We start from the raw sequence: 21176 nt of genomic DNA, 5'->3' as shown, positions 1-21176 counted from the left end.
TGTGAGGTAAGGTTAGTCAATTTAGCGATGTGGTGCAGGGACACAGCTAATGTTAACGGAGTATGGTGGTGGCCGTCTATGACATACTGCGATTCCACAAACACATCCTCTGGCCCTATGCTCCTCCGTACAATGTACATGACCTCTAGCAGTTTGATGGGCTGTGATCGTCTGGTACTGGCTGATGCCTGACGAATGACCCACTCTACTGACCCTCACTGTGCCTTCTGAGGGAATCACCAGACCTCCATTGCGTTTTAAAATCAGCAGTTGGTAGCTCTGGTCCTTGATGACAGATGCAGCGTCACAGCTTCTTCAGAACCCGTCGCACAACAAATCCTGAAATTAGAGTTAATATAATAATATCATAACTTATAATAATAACAATAATTAATAAGCAGGTGAAATTTAAGGGAACATTTTTCTTTTTGAACTCTCTTGAGATCATTTTCCCCCAGAATTTGACTATTGGCACTATTGAAAAATTGACTTTCAGTCAGCCTTTAACTGAAATGTACACCAGAGCGTTGTCCACAAGACCATCGAAGTGGACGGGGAGGTAGCTGTGGTCATGTAATAGGGCAGGAATGTCAGCAAACGGGGATGGAAGATGATCTCCTCCTGCTGAAGAGGACATATCCACAGCTGACAGAATTGTAGAGGTGTCAATGACACTTGGGAAGGTCTCTGGATCATCCTGTGTCATCACATTGACTCTACATGGTTTAACAACCCCACACCGGGCCATTAGCTTCCTAAAGATGTACTTCAACTGGCCGGCATTAGGGTTGTTATTCCAGCCACCTTAAAAACACACACACACACACACACACACACACACACACACACACACACACACACACACACACACACACACACACACACACACACACACACACGATATAGGATATATATACAGATATTCAATACATGCTTTAAAATGTTTTATGCTTAAAAAAAAAAAAAAAGACAAATTAGAACTAGCCACCCCAGAATGATATTAGCACATAAATTAAGTTGGATGACATTATCATATAATTCAGACTGTATCAGTGGTGATGAATTCTGCAAACAGATAGTCAAACACAGGCATTTTACGAAATAATCAAAATGGTTTGTGACACTTCCAGGTAACACATTTTACAAAAATTAAGAACATATGGACCGACAAACTGAAAACAATACAAGCATTTGCTGACACTTTGTGTCACTTAGTGTTTTAGCCAGCTAATAACTACAAACACATCCACAACTATTGTAATAGATAAAAGTTTAGTTGTTTCAGTAAAACCGATATTACTGTACAGCTCGATTTTGGTCTCAGCCTTGATAACATGCGTATGTAGCGTTAGCCATGATACACAACTATTCTGCATGATTAAGTCGTTTCTTGGAAAGGAAAGCTGCAGTTCAACATGTTCAGGCATCCAGAATTCCCTTGTAAAAAAATCCTTAAGGATTCCAATAAGAAAACTCTACAGCATTCTAATTGGAATTTCTATCATATTTTAGAACCATTCCTATAGGATTCCAATAGGAATAGTCTTATAGAACAAGACATAAATCTCCTTTAGGATCATTCCTATAGGATTTTAATGGGCTCCAGTTGGTTGACTGTTTATATAGGATTTTTTTATTATTATTATTATTCTAAAAGGTACACTTGTCCATTGTATTTGTTTCATGAAAAAAAAAAATGTGTACTTGCAGTTTGCCCTGAAGTAGACATTGTTCATTTTATTTAACACAACCTTGTGCTAACATTGTTAACAACATGAGAGGTCATTTGTGCAGCACACAGCATCAGTGCAAAAATGTCTAAGGCATTGATAATGGATTGCGCAACCACACACACACACACACACACACACACACAGTATATAGCACTTGTGTCCTCCAATATAAATATCCACTGGACCAGTTATAGATTCGGAAGGAGTGAGGAGGAACATAAGCGTATAAGAGACCAAAAGTTGAATATAAAAATCCTTGAGTTGAGACAAACAAGAAAAAGTAAAGTATGCATAAACAAGATGTTTATTTGGTATTTGATAGGCCAAACTGGCTTTTGGCTATTGAAAACCACAACCGTAACCATCTGAACTTAACGGCAGTAACTGCACAGTAAGTTGCCTACATTCAATACAAACATAGATGGTACAGACATCAGCGTTTAGCTTTTCTATTTGAATTGGGTTGAAACTACATAGAACTGGACTTAAATGAAAACATTAACTGTAACCATGTGAAATTAAAGGCAATGCAAAGTTCTTTAGTCCAAACACAATCAACACACATTCAATAAGAGATTTCTTAATCAGCATTTGGTATTTGTTTTAGTTTTTAAAGGTTGTTTCAGTTTTAAAAAGGTCTTTACCAGTGAAACTAAATAAAAGTACGCTATATAAATAAATTATTCCAAAATTTTAAAATCAAATAAATGTTGGTGCAAATAAAACAAAGATGCAAAGTGTTTCATTCATCCAATTAAAAAAAAAAAAAAAAATAGGGTAATGATTCAAATCTATATTTTTTTACTTGAGCCAATGAAAAATAAATAACTATTGGCTCAAGTTAAAAAAATATATAGATGTGAATCATTAGCCAAATTTTTTTTAATTGGATGAATTAAACACTTTTTTTTTTTATGTGTGCTCCAGCAGGTGATTTTTAAATCAAATTAAGTCAATATAATTTTAAGGTGAAATAAAATGAATCATCCTATAGAGGGTTTTCACGGACGCGTCATCAATCTGGAAGTCGGCCATTTTGGAGGCACAGAACGTAAACAATGCCACTGAACAGACTCGCAAATTTGACTGATTATTGCTGCTAAAAAATGGTCGAGTTTTGGTCTGTACTAGACTTGTGCCGGTATTCGGTAATGCGATATATTGCGGTGATTAATATGCACGATATTGTTATTGTGGGCACAATACCGTGAATAAATATAAATATACATTACAAATTATTCAGAATTTGGAATGTATTTTAAGAATATTATTCCCATCAGCTGCTTAAAATGCTCAACATCGCTGTATGCTGCTTGAAAGAGCGCATGCGCTCTGATGAAAACACGTGAGAGACGCGCTGAATGAAAGCCCATTCACTCTCTGACAGCAGATGGCACTAAATGCAGCCCTTACCCTGTAAACATAAATATTCTTAAATAACCATTCAGATTTATGTTTTCCCTATGGTGTTTATTACAGTGCCAACTACTGAAATATTTAGATTAATAGGCTATTTATCTTCAAACATTCTTTTTTTTTTTTATCTGGACTACAAATACCCTAGATATTCTTTGAAAGTGTTTTGATTTTTTTATTGTTCATTCACACTTTACATTATGGCTTCATTAGTTAACAAACGCTGCCAATGAAAAAATTATTCTGAACATTCATTAATCTTAGGTATTCCAATATTTAATAACACATTGTTAAAATTTAAAGTTGCAACTGTGTTATTTAATGAGCTAACATGAACTAAAACTTTTAAGCTTTTTTAACGAAGAATAATAACATCTATATCAAATGTAACTATTGCTCATTGTTTAGCTGTGCATTTATTGAATGAGCACTATGCGATGTCCGAACGGATTACACTATATTTTTATGTATTGCACTGTCCATCCATCCATCCATCATCTTCCGCTTATCCGGGGCCGGGTCGCGGGGGCAACAGTCTAAGCAGAGACGCCCAGACTTCCCTCTCCCTAGCTACTTCCTCCAGCTCTTCCGGGGGAACCCAGAGGTGTTCCCAGGCCAGCTGGGAGACATAGTCCCTCCAGCGTGTCCTAGGTCTTCCCCGGCGACTCCTCCCGGTGGGACGTGCCTGGAACACCTCCCTGGGAAGACGTCCAGGAGGCATCCGAAATAGATGCCCGAGCCACCTCAGCTGGCTCCTCTCGATGTGGAGGAGCAACGGCTCTACTCTGAGCTCCTCCCGAGTGACCGAGCTTCTCATCCTATCTCTAAGGGAGCGCCCAGCCACCCGACGGAGAAAACTCATTTTGGCCGCCTGTATCCGGGATCTTGTCCTTTCGGTCATGACCCACAGCTCATGACCATAGGTGAGGGTAGGAACTTAGATTGACCGGTAAATCGAGAGCTTTTCCTTAAAGCTCAGCTCCTTCTTCACCACGACAGACCGGTACAGCGACCGCATTACTGCAGAAGCTGCACCGATCCGTCTGTCAATCTCTTGTAACATCCTTCCCTCACTCGTGAACAAGACCCCAAGATACCTGAACTCCTCCACTTGAGGCAGTTGCACTGTATTTTATGTAAAATCATTTTCTACTTTTAAACGGTCTTAAATTCATTTTAAGTCAATTTTTAAAGTATCGGTCGCATTGGTTAAAAACATTTTGAGTTCTGTCAAAAGTTAAAGAGAAGAGAGCAAAAAAAGTGATTAAAGAAGGCATTTGCGGTTTAGAGAGGTACAGTTACAGCATCATCTCATCAACCACATGCACATGTGTAAATTAATTTTTCCAGTGACGCAATGGGCAGCTGAATGCATTCAGGACACGCTGGCTCTTGAGCAACGTGCTGCTCAGGTGACTGACCTTGGCCACCAGCCGGTCCTGCTGCTGCTTAATGTGCTCCAGCAGGCTTAAAATGCGGACCTGAGCAGCTGTTGACTACATAGTATTATAGAATAATTATGTTATAGGGAACATGCTTAAAGTCGATGCTGAAACAAGTCTTTACCGGACGAGCAGACAATTAGTATTTTATAAACCAGCGCGGAAAAAAGCTGTAACGTTACATACCAGCCTCCTACAGTTCTGCAGCTTAAGACGCAGTAGTCCAGCGCGTCGGCTACGCATTTCCAAGTTGTAAAATTTTAATAAAACAACATATCTATCGCAAATGTAAACACCTCCATCAACACAACGTCATTCCTGTATTGCCAAAGAGCTGCATGGACACACAAAACAGATCTGAACAGATATACAGTGTGGACATCATTATCTTAGATCAGATTCCAATCGGATACAAAGATAATCGTATTTGGACTAACAGTGTGAATGTAGCCATAGTTAACTACGTCAACATTTAAGCCATAGTCGACGCTTCATTTACACATTTGATGAAACTGTACCTCTCTCAACCACACACGCCTTCTTTAATCACTTTTTTTTTTTTGCTCTCTTCTCTTTAACTTTTGACAGAACTCGAAATGTTTTGAACCGATGCGACCGATTAGTACAGATCAAAACGTTAACATTTTTTAGCAGCAATAATCAGTCAAATTTGCGAGTCCGTACAGTGGCATTGTTTACGCTCTGTGCCTCCAAAATGGCCGACTTCCGGATTGATGACACATCGTGAAAACCCTGACATTTACTTCCGGCTTTTCAAATCTTTTATCTTACGTTATGGTCCCGTTGAAGCAGTTTTTTTTTTTTTTTTTATAGGCTAACGATTGCATCATAACCTGCGACTCTCTGTCGCACAGAACAGAAATTACCGTATGGACAGGAGGAGAAGCTTGCAGAAAATCTTTTACTTTCTAAGAGGCAATCGGGGGGATGCAGAGGCATAAAGTCAAGGGAGATAATTAATCAGAATACTTACCAAAATGTGCTCCTGTTCACGATTGCTGATTCGGTGGGTGATTCAGATTTCTCTTCCAGAAAAATCGGCTGGGCAAAGACCAAAAACTGATCACGTATTTTAAGCAAAAACCGGCCGGTTCCGATTTATGGCTGGTCAACTGGTGCATCCCTAAAAACAACACTTTACTGTAACAACAACAATAATAATAGCAAATACAATCACAACACAGAACAATAAAGCATTAAATAATATGTAGAATTTGATATTGTAACTCATTTTAAATTCCCTTTGAGGTGTATTATACTGTTCATTTCATCCCATAAACGTAGTAAAGTTCTGTTTGTGTGTAATGTAAAAACAGAGGGGAAAAAAATGAAAAATATAATTTGCTTTGTTATGGCATAACGTTACTACTGTACAAATCAGCAAATACAGTAACGAGATCAACAACTCACCAATAGTTGATTCACCCCAAATTGTTCGTTTGAGATGCAGCTGACATAAGTATCATTATTTCTTATTTTCCCTTTTAGCGTCTTTAAATAAACTTTTAACAAGTTAAACAACGGTATAATCACTCGATTTCTCAGCTTCCTCTCCTCTTTGAGCGTTACTAGCTGTTCAGAGTATGCGTGCTACAGTTGCACGCGCACTATACAGCAACGTTAATAAAATTTGTAATAAACCAAACCAAGTGAAAATCCGTCAAGATTTCAGCGAAATAAGAGTATTTGTGTTCGAGCAGATCACTCACCTTACATCAGTTACTGTAGAGTCCGTCAGAGAGCTTGCCTGTGATGACGTTAGAGACTCCGCCGTAAGACATCTAGTCTTTATTATGTATATCTATGGTGGCACTGGCTCCACTCAAGAGCGGAAATTCGTCACCTTCACTAGAGACATGGCCGCCATGTTGGTCCGGGCATGTTGGTCCGGGCAACACTTCCCGTAGAAATTCGAGAGTGGAAATCCACTAACCCACGGTCTGCAGCCAGACCCGTGGGAAGTTCGGTTCTTGGAAACGGGCATAAACTAGACCAGTGGTTGGTCATTCCCCACTTTAGACAAGGGGGAATTTTAAAGCCCCACCTACCCCCATCGCCCCAACACAATGCTAATGAAATGCGCAACAAGCTTAACATGTTCCAATTTATTGAACTAACAAGTATTATCAGAGTAACAAGATGTATCTAAAATACAAACTATTATATATTAAAAAAAACAGAATGTTCAAAAATAAAGAAAATAAAAGTGCAGCTGTGTCATCATAACTTGCATGAAATTAAAAACAAAAATAGAGAAAATAAAAGTGCAGCTGTGTCAAATTTTTTACTAATATCAAAAATAGATAAGATATAAAAGTGCCACTTTGCAAGCTGTAAAAAAAAAAAAAGAAAAAGAAAGGAAATCCATTCGGCAGGTTATCCCTGCATTAGTGGCTGCAATGGGCCTGTTTTGCATTGCACAATTTCTCAAAGCGGGGTTGCAGGCTTGATACTGCCACTCAAGTCATGCTCAATTTTCAGCTGAGATCTGTACTTCGTTTTCAGTGAAGCAACAGCTGAAAACCCCATCTCACAGAGATATGATGTGGCAAAGGGAAGAAGAATGCACACAGCTCTCTGCCCGATGAGTGGATGATACTCCCTCTCCACTCCAAACCCGAATTCACTAAGATTGTGAGCTTTAAACCTGAGCCTCAGGGTGGAGTCATGTCAGATCAATAAACTGGTCCTCCTCAGCAGACCCAAAATCAGCAGGTGCTGCAGACAGAACATAAATAAATAGGCTTACTTTATTTGTCATTGCATAATAAAGACAAAGAAATATGTTTGACAACAGTCTATTCCAGTTAATAAGTATACATAAATAAAATGCATGTATAATATATGAGTATAATATTCAATAAAATGTCAAAATACCAACCTGCTGCATTGAATGGATCCATGAAATAACACACGTCGGGAAATTATATTTGAATAGATTGTTATTGCTGCTTCTACAGATATCAGTGTGTATTACAAACTCCAAATGTATTGTTGCACGAGTGATTATGTGTATTAAAATGGCTGAAACCTAAAATAAACTTTATGAGGTTGAAAACACTGCATAGTTGTGATGACAGCGCTGAGCGCGTCCGTCTCTGGCTCAGCGCCAACCAACGCGCGAAAGCAGTGATGTCACGTCACTGAACATTCTAAATCCCATATGTGGGACCGAAATAAAATAAAAATCCCAGAGAACCGCGGCGTGCGCGCAAGCACGCAAATGATGCGCACCGCTGCGCTTGCGCTTTGGTCGACGCAGCAACAAAACGTCCTTGTGCGGCGCAAGCCATTGAGATAAATGGGTTTTATAGCGCAGCGCCCCGCATACCGCGTCCGGTGTGAAAGGCCCATAATGCGCGGCCTTGCTCCAGATTCCGGAAGATTTGATCTCACGTTACCATATAAGGCATAAAAAGTAAAATTTCCTCCCGTTTGTCACGCCCCACCTGTCACGTCTCTATTCCCCACCAGTGGGGCGCGCCCCACAGTTTGAGAAACGCTGAACTAGACTAACGGAGGCATTAGGGGTGGCTGCAGCCTGGAGCAATGGGCATGCCAAAAGTGTTGTCTTCCACACTTCCAGGCGGGGTGTGAGCCAAAAGTGTTCTCATTGGTGAAACGAAAAATGTAATGCGAAATCTGGCTGTTAAAAAATAATTCTAAAAAAAGTAATTCTTCCAAGATAAAAACGGCGTTTAAAATATTAAGAATATTATTTTAAATTACTTTTGAAAGTACCCTTAAAACTTCATGGATCGGGTTACTGACGTCATCACCTCCGCCAGTGTCGGTCTAGATTTATCAGTAATCAAAAACAAAATTACAATTATTTTTCGAGAACTTCTCTTAACACGGTTATAGTCGCACTAGCTGTTCTTAAGCTGAAGTCAAAAGTTGTTTTTAACATTAGTTAATGAACTGTGAAGTGAACTAACAAGAACAAACAACAAGCAGCTGTATTTTTTATTAAAGGGTGGGTGAAATGCTCGTTTTCAATCAATATCCTGTTAATCTTGAGTACCCATAGAGTAGTACTGCATTCTTCATAACTCCAAAAAGTCTTTAGTTTTATTATATTTATAAGAGAAAGATAGTCTGTACCGATTTTCCCGAAAAACACGAGCGCCTATAGGCGTGACGTGTGGGCGGAGCTAAAGAATCACGAGCGCCAGTAGGCTTTTGCGTTGAGAGCGTTTGGAAGCTGTGACACAGATCCAGAGGCTGAAATTTAACAAGAGCAGCATCAGCAAAGGCGGTATGCTATGTGGTATGTACTGAAACTGTATATATTTGCTTAGCGGTTTTGGAAAATGACTAAGTTCCACTTTATGTCGTCTTTTTTTTTTTTTCTTTTTTTTTTAAAGCTGTACATGTGGAAAGTGCAGTTTGATGACAACATTGCATGTTGTTTACTTGATGTGCTTATGCGCTGATAGCTAAGTTAACAACACAGAGATATTTGAAGCAGTTTTACTCACCGCATGCGGTTCCAACACACGATCGTGACCCTTTTTCGTTGGGACTGCATTATCCTTAAGAAATAAACGATGTGCAAATCCGGCGTCAAACTGGGCCTTGTTTGTAAAACAAGCATCTTTGAAATGCAGGGAACAAACAAAAACACTTACACAACTCCGTTGATGCTCTGTAAAAATAAACTTCATCCACTGGTCCCTTAATGCTGTTTCTCTTTTGGTAATCTGTGCAGGGTTGTCTTGCCCTGGCAACCAAAAACACACTTCTTTTGTGACTTTTCGCGACGCTCTCGCTCTGATCAGGCTGTGCTCAGCCTCTCTCAGTGCTCTACTATACGGGAGCGCGCGCTCTTCCGACAGAAGTGCCTCAGGACCCATATAAGGAAATTCCGCTCCATCTAACGTCACACAGAGCCATACTTGACAAAAACTTTCCGAAACTTGTGACAAACCGGAAGAAGTATTTTTGGAACAAAAATACTCCTTCAAACGTACAACTTAATTTTTGAAACTTTGTCCATGTTTAGCATGGGAATCCAACTCTTTAACAGTGTAAAAAACTCAGTATGCATGAAATAGCATTCCACCCCCACCCTTTAACTAACAAAGTTTAATAAGTTAGTTAATGTTAGTTAATACATCAGCAAATGAAACCTTATTGTAAAGTGTTACTCTAGAAAACTAGGTTTGTAAAATATTTAGAACTACTAAATTATCAAATTAAAAAAATAGTCAGAGTATAATAGTAACATTATTTTAAGTGACATTAAAGGGTTAGTTCACCCAATATTAAAATTATGTCATTATTGATGTTGTTCCAAACCTGTAAGACCTCCGTTCATCTTCGGAACACAGTTTAAGATATTTTAGATTTAGTTCGAGAGCTCTCCGTCCCTCCATTGAAACTGTGTGTACGGTATACGGTCCATGTCCAGTAAGGTAAGAAAAACATCTTCAAAGTAGTCCATGTGACATCAGAGGGTCAGTTAGAATCTTTTGAAGCATCGAAAATACATTTTGGTCCAAAAATAGCAAAAACTATGACTTTATTCAGCATTGTCTTCTCTTTCAGGTCTGTTGTGAGCGAGTTCAAAACCAAGCAGTTTGTGATATCCGGTCCGTGAACGAATCATTCGATGTAACCGGATCTTCTTGAACCAGTTCACCAAATATAACTGAAGCATTAATCCACAAATTACTTTTAATGTGGCTGACACTCCCTATGAGTTAAAACAAACCAATATCCCGGAGTAATTCATTTACTCAAACAGTACACTGACTGAACTGCTGTGAAGAGAGAACCGAAGATGAACACCGAGCCGAGACAGATAATGAACAAAAGATTGACTCGTTCACGAGTCAAGAACCGGTTGCATCGGTTTTCGGATCACCAGTAGTGATGGGAAGTTTGGTTCTTTTCCGCAAACCAGTTCTTTCAGACAGTTCGATTCAATAGACCGGTTGAAGAAAACGGTTCACTGGTTCTTTTGCGCTCGATGTAATGACATCATTTGCAAGGATTGCCCTTGATTCAAGCCTTCGGTTTACCTGGGTTCATAACATTAGGTTATGTGTATTTTATTGTCCCGATGGGAAATTTATTTTAGCCTCACGAATACAACCACTGCATTGACAAAAAATATAAAACAAACACATAACATAATAATAGAAAATAAAAATACACAATTAGAAAAAAAAAACCTTACACAAATACCAAACTTAGAATGATAATTTCTACTTGATATTATTGTATATAACTTAACAACTGAAGGAATGAATGAGTTCTTGAAATGGTTTAGTCTACAGCTAGGCATTCGTAATCTTCTCCCCGATGGCAACAATTCAAACTCAGAATACAGGGTATGTGTTATGTCATACAGAATCTTATTTGCCTCCCTCAGTATAGATCTTTAATATAGGGTCTGGAGATAAAAAGGTTCTGTTCTGCCCATGATCTTCATGGCTGTTTTAATAAGACGTCCAAGCCTAGATTTCAGATGTACTGATAAATTACCATACCAAAGATGTATTCCGTTTCTGATCACATTCTCCAATACAGCCTTGTAAAACATCATCATAATATTAGTACTGACACCGTAAAGTCTGAGCCTTCTCAAAAAATACATTCTTTATTGTAGCTGAGTGCAAAAAGTATCTATTTGGACCTGTCTAGCACAGAATCATTTCAGAATCAATCACCAAAAGAATCAGTTTGGTTCAGACGCTCTGTGTTTCAGTCTGCTTCACACTGAATCACACATTCTGAGTATCATCAGCTCCTCGGTTCTCTAATCGGACGCGTCCGACAGAAACTGAAGTTGAACACGAGCCGAGCCAGATAACGAAAGAAACAAAAGATTGACTCGAGTCAATCTTTCGTTTCGTTCGTTATCTGGCTCGGCTCGTGTTCATCTTCAGCTCTCTCTTCACAGCAGTTCATTCAGTGTAATGTTTGAGTAAATGAATTACTTTGGGATATTGTTTTTTTTTAACTCCAAGGGAGTGTCAGCCACATTGAAAAAGTTAACAGCTTACTGTATTTTTCAGACTATAAGTCACACCTGAGTATAAGTCGCATCAGTCCAAAAATACGTCATGATGAGGGAAAAAACATATATAAGTCGCACTGGACTATAAATCGCATTTATTTAGAACCAAGGACCAAGAGAAAACATTACCGTCTACAGCCACAAGAGGGCGCTCTATGTCTTCAGTGTAGACTACAGGAGCACTGAGCAGCATAGTGCGCCATCTGGTGGCTGGAGACAGTAATGTTTTCATCAATAACATTCTTAACTTTTGAATTGAAGGAATCAAGGAGAATATCAACAGAGTCTGCAGAAATGCTTGGTGTTAAAGATATAGCCTCCATAAATAGTACACTTGTGTTCTCGTTTATGCATCTCCTTCTGACAGAGACAGATCTAGATTCAGTGGTAGCAGAGATCAATATATCAAAGAAAATACAGAAGTGATCAGATAGTGCTACGTCTTTAATAACAGTGGATGAAATGTTTAGACCCCTACTGATGATTAAGTCTAGACTGTGTCCACTTTTGTGTGTGGGTCCATGCACATGCTGAGTCAAGTCAAATGTGTTTAGAACCGTTATCATTTCTTTTGTAGTTTTGTTTTCTGCACTGTCTATGTGAATATTAAAATCCCCTGCAATAGCAAAATAGTCAAACTCTGAGGAAATCATTGATAACATTTCTGTGACCTCTTCAACAAAGGCTGGAGAGTATTTTGGAGGCCTTTAAATAATAATAAACAGAATGCGTGGAGCACCTTTCAGCACAATCCCTAGATATTCAAAGGACAAGTACTGACCAAATGAAACTTGCTTTGCATTGATAGACATCTTTAAATAGAGCAGCTACACCCCCACCTCTCCTAACAGTCCTGCAGACACTGCTTCATTTAGGATAGTTGCACTGCAGCTGTCTTCTAGCCATGTTTTGTTTAGAAACATAAAATCCAGATTGTTTGTGGTTATAAAGTCATTGATTAGAAATGATTTATTTTTTAGTGAGCGAATGTTTAAAGTAGAGGTGGGCATAGATTAATTTTTTTAATCTAGATTAATCTCACTGTGATCTTGAAATTAATCTACACTGTAAACCCTAATAAATTGAGAATACTCAAATGATTTGAGGAAAGTGGTTGCGTAAGTAAAATTGAGTAATGGCAAAATTGACAACTCAATTCAATTGAGTTGACCTAATGTTGGTCTCTTCATTGAATTAACTTAAATGTTCAAGTACAGATAACTTAAAAAGGCAAATAGACTTAACTTAAATTTTTGAGTTTTATATGGTTTACTTGTTTTAATGATTTAATACAAATATTGTTTTTCCATTAACAGCTTTATTTGGTTTATACATTTACATTAATTTAAGAAACATTACTAATATCAAGTTCATATTTTAAGTCACATTTAGACACTTGAACAGCACTTAAGCTCACATTTTTAGAAAACAGTAGCTCATATTTTTAACAGCAAGCTGCATTTTTAAGTCACATTAAAATATTGAGCTCATGTTTAACAGCAAGCTTACATTTTTACAGAACATTACACTCACATAAAAAAAAAAAAAAAAAAAAAAAAAAACATTAAGCTCATATTTTTAAGTCTCATTTTCAAAAGACCATGTTTAATGTAAAGGTTTTGTCAATTAAAAGTGTGCCAAGCAATTTCTCGATTTTAGCCAAACAGCTGGTTTGCCAACGATTGCGTTTTAGGCTGCAGGTCTTTCTGCCCCAAGGAAAGTAGAATCCGCTGAATGAAGTCAAACATGTATCCCAGTGACTTTGGGTAACTCAGGTGCAATGCATATAGAAGTCCGAACAGAAGGCACATTGCTTCTTCAGGAAGGTCATGTAGATTGTCCATCACTAATTTTCCCTCGATTATGATTCCAATCGAAGAGGGAGACCCATCTTGTCCCATCTTCAACTATCAAAATCCCCACTGGCACATAAAGAATTGAGCGGTGATCATCGGACATCTAGTGAAAAAACATTAACAAATTAAAATTAATTCACATACATGCAAGCTCATTTACATTTCAAAAAGGTGCAACTTAAAGGGTTAGTTCACCAAAAAAATTAAAATTCTGTTAGTAATTACTCACCCTCACGTTGTTTCAACGCAGTAATACATCATCGATTAAAATATTTTTGATGATCCGAGTTGTCTCACTCCTCCATAGGCTTCTCTGTAATTTAAACTTGCCAGCCCAGAAAGTTTGTAAAGACATGTTAAAATAGTACAAGTGACCGCAGTGGCTGAACCAGAAATTTATCAAGCGTAGCGTTACGTTATGTAACAGCGCAGCGCCTCTGGGTTGTACATCAGAACGGAGGCTCACGCTGGTCATGTGTGTGATGCTGGCCAATAGTGAGCCTACGTTCTGACGTACAACCCAGAAGTGCTGCACTGTTAGACTACTTGAACTCACTCAGAGAAACAAAGAGGACAATGTATAGTTAAATAGACGTTATTTTGTTTGTTTTTTTCTGCACAAAAAGTATTCTCATCGCTTGATAAACTTTAGGTTGAGGCACTGTAGTCACTTTGACTATTTTAACAATGTTTTTAACTTTCTGGGCCGGCAAGTTACAATTACAATAGAAACCTATGGAGGAGTGAGACAGCTCTCAGATTTCATCAAAAATATCTTAATTTGTGCTCCGAAGATGAACGCAAGTATTACAGGTTTGGAACAACATGAGGGTGAGTAATTACTGACAGAATTTTCATTTTTTATTACACATTCACACGATGTCTCACATACACTGCATCAATATCAACCTAAAAGGGTTAGTTCACCCAAAATTTCAAATTCTGTCATTAATTACTGAACCTTGTGTTGTTGCACATCTGAAAGACCTACGTTCATCTTCGGTACATATTAAAATATTTTTAATGAAACCCATGAGGTTTCAGTCCGTCCATACTAGAGATCCAATTCAATTACCACTTTCAAGGTCCAAGAAGGTATGAAAGACATCACTAAAGTAATCCATGTGACTCCAGTGGTTTAACCTCAATTTCATGAAGCTACACAAGTAGTCGGTTTGTGCAAAAAAAAAAAAAAAAAAGTACAACTTATAAAAAAATATAATCTCCAATGCACGGTCACGCAATTACGTCTGCTCTCACATGAATTCAAAACTCACACGTTGTGGTGCTATATGAGATACTGTCTTGAGTGGGCGTTGCAGATAAACAATTACACTGGTAAATTATGGTTTTTTTGCACAAACATAGCACTCGTTTTGCTTCAGAAAATTGAGGTTAAACCACTGGAGTAAAGTAGTACAGAGTACTGCAACAAAGTCTTTCCTATCATCCTTGAAAGTGTAGTTGTGTTGGATGTCAATGGAGGGACATAAAGTTACAGAATATCATTCAAAAAAAAACTATTGTGTCTTAAAGATGGAATGACACAAGGGTGAGTCAATGAATTACAGAATTTTCATTTTTGAGTGAATTAACCCTTTAGATTGATACAGTGTGTGTGAATGACCGAGATTGTGAATGTGTTAGAGTGTGTATAGAGGGTGAGAGGGTGTCTTTTGGACATTTTCTCCTTGGAACACTTACCAAACACATCTTAAAGAAAGCAGGAGTCATCTCCAAACCAAAGGGGTAGTCCTTTAAGCACCAAAGTTCAGTTTCAGTTGGCTCTGATAGCTTGTGTGAAAAAAATAAAATTTTATTAAATCCAACCACTTGATAATAATACATTATTATAGCCTTTAAACATTTAATCAGAGATCAACTATGAAGTCTATATTGCAGTTTATAAAGAATCAATCTACTATCTTCTAAGATATATCTAGGATAAATTATTGGGACTTCTAACTAACCTTTGTTGCTTCAGAAGGTTCATCAAGAGCTGACCAGCAACTCCCGTTCTGGCTCTGTAAATGTCCAAGAGCCATGTACTATGTTGCAAACAAACAGCCCTGAGTGTATTTTCTACAGTCTGGAGTGCGAGTGTAAAGATATATCAAACTTTGGGAATATGTGAAAACTCAATCTTCCCAATTTGAGATCACTCATGTGAACAATCTTACTTTTTTATACAGGTTGCAGCATCAAGGATAGTAGCAAGTACCATTTTGCACATCCTGCTAGTTGTAAATAAACCACACATCAGGGTGCTTGCGCTCCAGGCTGTCAGGAGGAGATGGGTCTGTTGTGTTGTTCATCAAAATGATACTTGCTGCTATCCTTAATGTTGCAACCCGTTTAAAAAAGCAAAATTACATTCACATGTGTGATCTCAAATCGGGAAGATTGACAGATTCCCAAAGTTTGATATAACGTTATATATTTACGCTTGTGTTCCAGACTGTAGTAAACAAATTCAGCTTTGTTTGCAGAGGCTGTGAATTAAAGGTAATATATGAGGTTTAGTTTCTTGCATAGACCTATCATTTCATATAATTTCATTCCACATAACTATTCATTAATTAATAATATCTCTGTAAATGTGTCGCAGGTGGGAAAAGGTCTGCGGTTTTTAGTAACATACCGGCCAAAGAAATTCTTGTAACGATTAACGTTAGGCATAAGTCAGTATTCACGCGGCACCCCAATTTCACACCAAATAAAAGAAACGTCCTTTCACAAATTACACAAAGAGACATGTCAGTGTCTGGAAATAGATTTTTCTCGAAGTTCGAGCCGCAATATCACGCTTAGGTCTATTGTAAACAACAGTGCTAAGTTAGTCTGTAAAACATTGGCTATGTTTGGAAGTTAGGGGATTTTAACTTAAACACATTTATACCTTAAGTCCAGTTGTATAAAAAATAAAATAAAACATAGCAGACAATAAAGCAAAAATTACCAGCGTAACGTTACTCCTGTGGCCTCGACTCTTCCCCCTCCTCGTCTGCTTCATAACCACCTGCCTGCTAATGTTACTGTCCCTACAGGAGGAAAACGGGAAATTCAGATATTCTTACAGAAAGTTGGTAACACGAACGTGTTTATAACTCGAAAAATACTCAAAGGCAACTAAGCAAAATTTAAATATATATTTTTCCATTATTCTACCTACCAGCGTACTCTGGGTCTTTCACGACGACTCTCTTCCCGCCTGCTTTAACGCCTGTCTGACTGCTTGTGCAGCTGCCCGCTGCCAGAGTAAAACGGAAAAGTATTTTCAACATGCAAATAATATGACAATAAAACGTATAAGGAAATAAAAAAGTTTCACCTTTCAGGTGTTCCTGCAAATGATTGTGAACCGCAGTCAGTCAGTGCTGCGTCTTCAGCAAATTCTAAAAACAATTCCCGCCTTGTGTTATATTGGCCAATCGGCGTTGTTGTCAGGGCAGAATTTCAAGCGCGACCAATCATTTTTAAACAGAGACGTAGCGAATAATTTAAATAAATGGAAATTCTGAGTTAATAACACTTAAAATCTTAATTCAAAAGATTTTGACTGCCAATGAGTAATTTAAACACACCTGTTTAAGTTTTGATGGCAAAACTTGGTGTTATAAGTAATGTGAAGTTATGTTAACTTGATTTCTTTATTAATTACAACATTAGGGTTTACAGTGTAGATTAATCTAGATTAAAATGGCTCATTCGAATTCTGCCGAAGGCATTCAGAATATGTGTTACCCAAATAAAATTGACAAACAGTAAGTCTTTGAGAAGGGGTTTATCAAGCTAGGTGGTGCATTAGAAAAGGGGCACATCTCCTGTTTCCAAAATGTATCACAAAGTGCTTGAAAAAGCTGTAAACTAATTCCACGTTGCACAAGGTGCAAACAACATTACTCCTGTTTCACACCAATGTTTAATTTTTTTTTTCAAGTTTGTAGGTGTCAAGGTACAGAAACCAAATAATAGCACTGGATAGTCTTCAATGTAAAAATGAAATATACAATCAAACCAACATTTATTCAGACACCTTCAACATTTCTCACATTATTATAGTTTTGCTATATATATCAAAAATTATATCTGGTGTCTGAATAATTTTTGGTTTGACTGTTAAAACTACAAAGTAATTCAGTCAAGAGCAGTGAGTGATTTTCTTTCATTTTCTTGGATTAACATAACAGCAGCCAGTAGCTAAATTAGGCGCGGTCACTTTAAGAGACGATTAACGCATCCAACATAAAACACATGCCATTTTTTTCCTCAACTGTTTACTTTCACTTAAGAAATAACTGACAGTTTTTTCGAGCATAATTTCCAAGGTGGATATTTTGACATATTTTGTATGTATTTGTCGGCACAAGAGCAAAAATAAGCAAATTCGATGTTCTAGTGTTTTGAGACGCCTTTCTCTGCATGAGCCCTGAACACCAGAACACCGTGGTGTTGAATTGGGCTCTTTCATATCTTTTTGTTTGTTCAAACTGCGATTTGCATTTGTTAGAAAGTCATCATGGCTTGACCTCTAAAGTCACGAGTGTGAAGTGAATGAATGTAAACTTTATGAATGAAAAGAGCGCAAATCAAACACATTGCTGTTGCCTAAAACGAATGAATTAAGCACATCGCGCTCTACAATCAAACAGCCACGCTGCGCATCTCAGTCTCTCAAAAACCAAACCAGTTCTCTCTCAAGAGTAGGCTAATAATCAGCTTGGATACAGATACATTTTCTACTTGTCCTGCATGTTTGCATCTTTACCTTTTGCTTTTTTACGCGGCACGCACACTTCACTAAACATTAAGAATCGCTTAAAGAGTTCTGCGTTTGTCATGATATCTTTCTGCTTGCATGATAAATATTATTTTAGAAATTAATAATTATAAATAATTTAATATATAAAATAAATTTTAGTTTTCTAAATATAAATAATTTTAGTTTAACATGACATACTTGTTCAGTGATAACTACGACAAAAGATAAAAAGTCATAACGGTCTTATCAAGTAACTGTACAATGTTGTATCCAAATGCAGATACGAAAAATGTTGTGATTGTTACAGATACAAATACTGGCTGTTACATGCAAATTTAAATATGTATAAAATTTACATATGTAATTGTTGCATAAGGCTATACATTAATAAGCATTTATTGATAAAAAACAACCATTTAATGTGTTTTCATTTACAGTAGCATGAACCATTTGTTTTAATAAAAAAATCGACTTGTAGAAATCATTAATCTTGCAACCCCTATACTGTACAACATTAATTAGTATTTCATTATTGTATATGGTAAGTTTAAGGCTATCTAGGTGTAGACGTAAATAAAACACAATCTAACAGGCAGAAAATTAAGTTAGAAACATCTAAACTTTTCAGAATGCAGTAAGTTCACCACTGTCACAGTCTTCAGCTGGTGTGCCCTGGAGAGCAACCAGATGACACTGTCCTTTTGTGAGTGTTGTGTGTTATTTGGTGCCATGTGCTCTCTCCTGTCTATTTTCTCTCTGTTTCCCTCTACGGGCCTGGATCCTCTGTTGTCTGGCAGCCGGGTATAAAAAATTCCCACTGAGTCTTCAAGTTGTCTGATCTGTTCTGTCACGGTAAGAAAGAGGTGAAGACTCAAATGCAGGCAGGATGGTCCTTTTAATACAAAAAATGAACAAAACTAACAAAAACCACCCCAAGGGGGACAAACAGGCAGACTGGAAACTGTACTACCACCAGCTGAAGACTGTGACAACCACTGGTCACGAACATCCTTTCCTGTAACAAATCTGAAAGCTAAGCCAAGATGGAGAAACAGCTGATCATAGCTATACAAGGATAGCATTTTTTTTTTTAAAGAATTTATTAGCAGATCTACTGGAAGGAATTTTTAGTGCTGGAAATCCATTTATCCTTTGCTGAAACTTCTGCGTCTTCATGGAGAGCAGGTCACAGTTGCCTAGCAGCAGCAGACGCCACTGGAGCTCAAGTGTAGAGCAGGCTACAGACTGCTTTGGAAAAAAAGGAAAAAGCAGCGCACCTAGCGGTTTCCAAACGTTTTCAGTCGCAACATCATGCAAATGTGATTTTGTTTTGAAGGAATATTATTATTATTTTATTTTTAATTTTTTTTGCTGGACTCGGTCGAGACCAATGATAACATTTGGTGAGTCAAATGGCCAAGTCCGAGTGCAAACGCAACAAGTCTGAGACAAGTCAGAGTAATACAGTCCTACTGAGGGCTGCTATCAGTTGTTTTTGGTTCACTTTCAGCAGATACAGGGTTTGGGCCCTGGAGTTGTGGCAGCGGTCAGAGAGCTCTAACAGGAGCAGAGCCCACAGGCTTTGGTGGTTGAAGGGCCCGCCGTTTTTTTGTTGATATCTGCGGGCTTACAGCAAAAGAGTGAGAGAGTTTAGTCCCAGTATACACCAATTCCTCCATTTTCTGTGAAAAGCACAGAAGTTGGGTGCTGGAGAGAGGGATAATGTGTCTGGTGTTTCCGGTGGCTGTGAAAGTTGTCCTGGCTTCCCTGGCTGTTTTCCAGAAAGTCGTCTTTGGGTGCTGAATCTTGTAGCAGTTTTGATACATCACAGTCTGTCTGTGAGGAGCTCTGTTGGCAGGGCTCAGCCGGGAGAGTGTCTATCAGCAGTGCTTGTTTTGGCTGCATGGAGTTATCAGTGTCCTTGTGGGATATGTCAACCACATGATGACTCGGATTCGGTGTGTGTGTGCTGAATGGATTGACACACTCTGCTGAACGATGACAGAGGGAAAAGTAGATATTGTCCTTAAACACTCTAGCAACATGTTTGTTTGGGCGGAGGCCATCCGGTTTAAACAATTGTCTATTTCCCCAGAAAAGATGTTGTTGATGAAATTCACTCCTTTTATATTACAAGATCTTTGTAGCCATGTGTTCAGCCCAAGCAACTGTGAAAACATATTTGTTGGGAATGGTCCACTGATGAAAGACTGAACTTTGAGTCTTCAAAGTGTTTCAAAGAGTTCACTGAATTCCTTCTTAAGGAAGTTCTGACTGCTCTTTCCGAATATAATTTTTCCCACATGGATGATTATTCGATTTGCAGTCTTGTGCTTCATCAGAATATTCTGAAATTCCTTGTTCACATCAGAGACCGTTGCTTGAGGAAGGCAGCATGTTGTTGTAGTCCTGCTATTAATGTTTCTGATAATAGAGTCACCAACTATCAGACTCTTGGGCTCGGCTGAGCTCTGAGCTGAATGCCACTGTCTGCTCAACCTTGAGCACCTGTCAGTAGCGTTGTTAGCTGCTGGCTGATCAGATCCATGTTTAATCACATTTGGGGATTCCTCACTCACATTCATTAATGCAAATCATTCATCAATATCCTCATGAAAAACAAAGAAAAAGCACAGCAGAGGGAACAGGTCTGGCGGTGTCAAGACCCAGTCTCTCAGAGGAGGTATGGCACACAGCTGGCGGGTAGGAAGCTCAGGCCGGCAGACAACAGCAGGTAAACTGGACAGAGTGCAGAGCAACCAAATAATCAGCAAACACAGAGCAGTAAATTGTACAGACCAGATCCAGACAGGACTCAGACTAGACAGGAACATGGAAAGGAGAGAAAGCGTCTGCATAGATAACTCTAGGAATAATCTGGCAATGAAGCAGGGAAATGGGAAGCTAGAAGTAGCAAAC

The 21176-nt window shown here is 38.3% G+C and overlaps 1 protein-coding gene and 1 long non-coding RNA gene across 2 annotated transcripts in view; one reads left to right on the top strand and one right to left on the bottom strand.

Moving 5' to 3' along the window:
- Positions 1–21176, top strand: part of LOC113065099 (uncharacterized) — a 90251-nt gene that overhangs the window by 10162 nt on the left and 58913 nt on the right. The window lies entirely within an intron of this gene.
- On the bottom strand, positions 13309–15538 carry LOC113065103 (uncharacterized). Its single transcript, XR_003278932.1, has 3 exons — positions 15466–15538; positions 15200–15289; positions 13309–13598 (listed from the first exon to the last, which is right to left on the bottom strand). It is a non-coding gene; the product is annotated as an uncharacterized LOC113065103 (long non-coding RNA).

This window comes from Carassius auratus, chromosome 47, assembly GCF_003368295.1.
Source record: "Carassius auratus strain Wakin chromosome 47, ASM336829v1, whole genome shotgun sequence".
Taxonomy (NCBI): Eukaryota; Metazoa; Chordata; class Actinopteri; order Cypriniformes; family Cyprinidae; genus Carassius; species Carassius auratus.
Note: the sequence above shows the minus strand (reverse complement) of the source record. Positions and strands in the feature narration are given on the sequence as shown.